The sequence below is a fragment of the Lissotriton vulgaris genome, chromosome 1_1, assembly GCF_964263255.1.
Source record: "Lissotriton vulgaris chromosome 1_1, aLisVul1.2, whole genome shotgun sequence".
NCBI classification, from domain to species: domain Eukaryota; kingdom Metazoa; phylum Chordata; class Amphibia; order Caudata; family Salamandridae; genus Lissotriton; species Lissotriton vulgaris.
Window position 1 is genome coordinate 1,791,339,343 of NC_141685.1, and position 5,379 is coordinate 1,791,344,721.

General features: G+C 38.7%; 1 pseudogene; it reads right to left on the bottom strand.

Annotated features, from left to right (window-relative positions):
- Nucleotides 1-1,028: 1,028 nt before the first annotated feature.
- On the bottom strand, nt 1,029-4,978 carry LOC147751216 (uncharacterized; annotated as a pseudogene).
- Between the last annotated feature and the right edge of the window lie 401 nt (nt 4,979-5,379).

Consider the following 5,379-nt stretch of genomic DNA (forward strand, 5'->3'; position numbering starts at 1 on the left):
ACTAAATGATGACTACATAAGTATAATGTAATTAATATAGTATGCCTGTGGATCACTAATAAATCATTACGGGTTGGATTACACCTTAACAATTCCATGTTAGGAGCACGTTGCCAGACTGCCAATATTGCCTTGCAGGGTGCCACTAGGAGAGTAGGAAATTGTTATGTCTAATTCTTTCACTAGCACCGCTGCACCATTAAGCAGCTGAGAGCCATGCCCACACATTGGCACTATAATGCAATGTTCAAAGGGATTTGGAGCACCCTGCTGACACGTCACAGCTAAATTATCTCATGCATCATGGTCAATGTGGTTCAGTGTTACTCGCTTCCCACACAGTTCTCAGTTTGTTGGCCAGTGCCAGTACCAGTACTATAATGCAATGTCTGCGAGAGTCTAGTTTAGGTTTTGTAATGGAAGGGTACCCTTCCATTACCCAAAAAATACTATGTGTACACAAAAGTGAAACATTTCCCATTTCGGATGTGTTGTACCAAATACCAATTTGCTCTTGTTTGCAAATCCCGAAAATTTTGAATCAGGTCTGCATTATAAACTCAAGCAAACCAGACACAAAACGTCTCTAAATCTGGTCCTAATACTCAGATTATTTATCCTGCATTGGAAAGATTACTTTTTAAACTCTAAGGTGAGAGGTAGACACTTGTATAAAATACAAGTTGCTATTTTTGGCTATGTTTGTGCTGCAGAAATACCACAAGCACCTTTATATAAAAGTGGCCTGCAGCAATGTTATACCTTTGCATTCAGATCAGCTTAACATGTGCCACTACTCCCATACTCCTGACTCACTGGGATTTGCCTTATTTAGAGGTACAGAGCATTATCGGACGCTGTTTGACATGGTGACCATTTGCAAAACACTAAACAAAACAGTGGTAAAGGAAAAAATTATCAAAAGGGAGGTTTCAATGTAATTTTATTTATCTAAAGCACATATTTGGCCCCACAGGGGCCAGGATACCAAACAAGAGAAAACATCCAGAAACAAATAAGATCCGGGGAAGAAAGGCCAGACTAATGCAACAAGAACAAATAGCTCAACGAAAACCAGCAACTTCATGGTTTGATTCTAGATGCGGAGATTTCCTTAATCCTCTTCTGGCATTGCAAATTTTTATAGCCAGCTTCCTTCTCATACTTCTGTTGTCCAGTGATGACCAGCCGTTGGCACTGCGTACAGACTTCATAAACTCTGGAAAAACAAAATAACATACATCAGTATCATGTTCCCACCATTATTTATGGTTTTTAATACGGCTGGGCTGCCTATCAAAAGTTCCAATTCCATTATTTCATACAGTGTGCCAGATGAGATATGGTTAGGGTTACATGGTTCCTAAGTGAAACATTAAGGCCACTTGGTCAAAGTGGCACAGCTTAGAGCAAAGCATTGATGAAGAGGGGGCCAGAAGCTGAAGAAAAAAAAAGTTCCCTTATGAACTATGAGCCCCTGGTCCACAATGACAGTTCTAGCCCCAAGTAGCAGTGTGTCTTCTCTGGCTCTTTCACCCTTTTGAAATGCTGGGGTACTTGATAAAGACTGTACAAATGTAGATGCATTGAAACAAGCATGGGCCATAGTCCTGTTCACTAGACGCGGGCAAGCTTCCTCTGCAAACAGAAAGCAATCAGTGCCAGATTTCTTTACAAAGCCATCATTGAGGCAGCCAGGGTGAGTCAGAACTGTACTTGCAATTATCATATTTGGAAAACAGTCGTCTAAGAGACTAGCATAGTGACCAGAAATCAAAATAGGAGCTTACAACCAAGTGTTAGAACCAGGACCAACTGATCTAATTATTAGGGAGTTGATCCTGTCTAAATAAAAGCTGCGAGCACAGTATATTTTGTAAGTGCAGTTTGCTATCACTCATTCATCCAGTTTGAGAACCTCACACCTGGACCTACAGATTTACAAATGAAATCCCAACTCAAGGCTTTGCGCCAGATTTGCATGCCATTTGTAGCAGAAGATCAGCACAAACTTTTAAGAAATTACAAGGCACCCCCATTGCTCTTATTGTTCTTTTGCAGACAGCTGTTAAGAAATGATGGAGTCATCGTTCAGTTATGATACAACCTCACATATGCAAACATACAACACAATGTATAATGAATTGTCACAATCCCAGCTCGACTGAATGTTAATTTGAACATTTGTAATATCTTACCAAACAATGCATCAACCTTCTCCTCGTCAAGGACTGCAGTTCCAGCATGAGCCTTCGTTACACCTTTTGCAGATGCAAGTTCTTTAGGAGAAAAAAGTACTTCGCTCATGCCATTGAGAAGAAAACCTGCACTGTCCCGCGCTGACTTGGCTTCCTCCAAGAGTTTGTGCAATTTTCTCTTTGGAACTAGTACATCTCTGAACCGTGAAGGATCGTTTGAGTCCTTTACCAACTGCTGCATATCAGTCTGCAAAATAACACAACTATTAACTATTTGCCATTATGTTAGGTTTCTATCTCAAAAATATGCATAGATTGCGGGTTTTTGATTTGGCATCTGGTACATGGTTAACAATGTAATATTTGCTATGTTAGCTCCAGGAGTATAAATCAGCCATACTTAAAAACATTGCAAGCAGAAAGATTTCAAAGTCCTAATGCAGGAAATCTACAAGGTTTGTCCTATATAAACTTTAACTGTGTTAAAAGAGTGGCAAAGAAAAGTATACCTTTTGTACAGTGAATGATCGACTGCATGTTTTTGAGGATGTTATATCTGTTACATTCCGTGGATTGGTCAAAGCAGACAGCGCATCTTGCAAATACTGTACAGCCAACTCACTATTGCAAGTGCCTTGCAACTGTTCTATAATCAAATAAATACACTTGTTAAAGGCAGCAGATAATAAATACAATATACACTTAACAAGCATACTTTTTGGCAATGCATGTGTTTGGATGGAAAAAAAAAGGATTATTAATGGGAATTTATTGCAGTTTACGTGGAAAGGTAGAATATGAAGCACGCACCTTAAGTGTTCGTTTTCAGCTTGTAACCGTACACACCCCTGACAGGAACCAGGGCCAACAGAAAAGCTTTCGTTTTCATTAATTATGGACAAGGAGTTATATACCATTTCCTTAGAGAGAAAGCAAATCATAATTAGGTCATACAAGTGGAAATGCCAGTTCCTATGTACCTTTAAAAAAAAAAAAAAATTACCCCAGTGTTGAATGATGGACTTTCCTCCGTCATCAAATGAAATGATTCTTCATGGTCCTGAGGGATTAAAAAAAAATAAAAGCAACCATTAGTCCATCATTTATGCTGATCATATCAAAAAGTTTTCAATTGTTTACTCACATTTTAATAGGTAGGTATATGTACCCTATTGTTGAGGAAATTAATGCACCATATTAATTCAATGTTTAAATAAGTATGAAGGCTTTTTGCAGAGATAACTGGTAGAACTTAGGTGGTTTTGGCAACAAAAGGCATGTTACGTTCACAAAGGAAAAAAGGCTGGCATACAGGCCTAACAATATGCAAATGTGTATAATGGCAGCACTCATTTAGCTCTGCTTACATTATGGTCACAGATTCAGTTGCTTTCAAATGGGTCATCATGGCAAGGGGTACGGTTCACATCCACAGGCGTTACTGCAGATGGAAAGTCACTGTAGGCCGGGCTGTGTGAATGTGAGCCGTTAGCCACAAAACCATGTGGTGTCAAACTATGTTGTGCAAAGTGTACCATCATTTTAGGATCTTGTTTGCAGGGTCTAGTAGGAGTTACTCCATTGCTCGAAACAGCCAGCTCTTGTGTAGGAAATAGTTTTTTGGGTTTTAACTGGCCTGGTGGTGAAAGGGAGGTATGTTTTTGCCCTTTATATTTGGCTTTAAGTGGGGACTCAAAGACAAGTTCTTTTTCACGTTCTACTCCGTCATATTTAGTTGTAGATTTTGGATGAAGGACACTAGCCATCCCTGCTAAAAGGGCCAGGTTTTCAAGTTTCTGCAAATTCATCCGCGAACTCGCATCACCAGGCTGAGAAGCTGTGCTTTCGGCATGAGTATGGTTAGCAACTCTTATGTAATCCTGACCACTCTGCTTGGCTTTTTTGTCCTTGCATCTTTTCTCTGCAATTTCTTCCTCTTGGAGCTCACGTAACACCCTCTTAAGTTTTCCAGCGCTTCCCCGATTGCCACAGTCCATCATCAACTGCTTTTCCTCCTGGGCCCTTTGAAGTAACACCTGTTTTAGGCCCTCCGTTGGGCCAGAATAGCTTGCAATTAAGTCTTGACAAATATTTTGAATCGTGAGACACTGTTTTTTCACTAAGAAAAAAAACAAAACACATTTTATATATAAACTTCTAAACAGAGATAACACATTGATCACTTGCAATATATCCTCAAGCGCTAGCCAGAATATATAAATAAAAAGGTATTGATATTAAAGGACATGTATAATCTATCCATAACAAAGAAAGTATTCCTTATTAGACAGTACACATTGTAAGCCTGAACTTGAACCTCCTGAAAAACGTTGCCTAAGTAAAATAGTTTATCCACAAATGGCTGCCTTATAGTAGTGCCACAAGCTAAAAGTTTCTGCTCTTTTCATAAGTGGTACATTTGTCATTGGAGAGCAATGCAAGGCATATGTAAGGACATGCATGTCCATTTTCACTGACCATTATTGGATTAACATATTCCCAAATGTAGGATTTTACTGAGTCATGTTAGTAATTAGTACCATTATCCTGCAGTTGCAATGTAATATAAAAATGTACTTATTGTGCTTACCAGATGATTGGAAAAGAATCATAGCTATAAAATCTCTCTCTTCTGTGATTGTCCGACCAGCTTCATCTACATTTTCTACCAGCCATTTACAAACAACTTCTCCGGAATTGTCCAAAACCAGAAAGTCTCCATCTTTTCTAACAAACACAGAGCGATCGCAAGCAAAAAATAGGACGTTGAATGAAAACATGATGATGTCCTGCTAGATATAACAAACAGGAATTAGCCTGGGGCTGATTTAAGTTTCAGACGTATCATACAAAGCATATCTAACTGTTTCACATTTAATTTGAGAAAATAATCACTAAAAGTACACTGACCTGGTGCAATTTATAACTAATATGCATAGATTTTGCAATGCAAAGAAGTGTTAAGCATTCACTGAAGGCCACAAAGGAAATAGCCTGATTATGCAGTTTAAATAAATATATACATTTTACAGAGTTTTATTTAGCGCGAACTTGACCGGAATCGGATATCAAAGAGATTGAGACTGTAGACAGTGTGGGAAATGCCATAGAAATACTTAAATAAGTTGTTCCTAGTGGTCTCATGCACAAAGCATCATTTACCCACTACATGTAAGTTCAA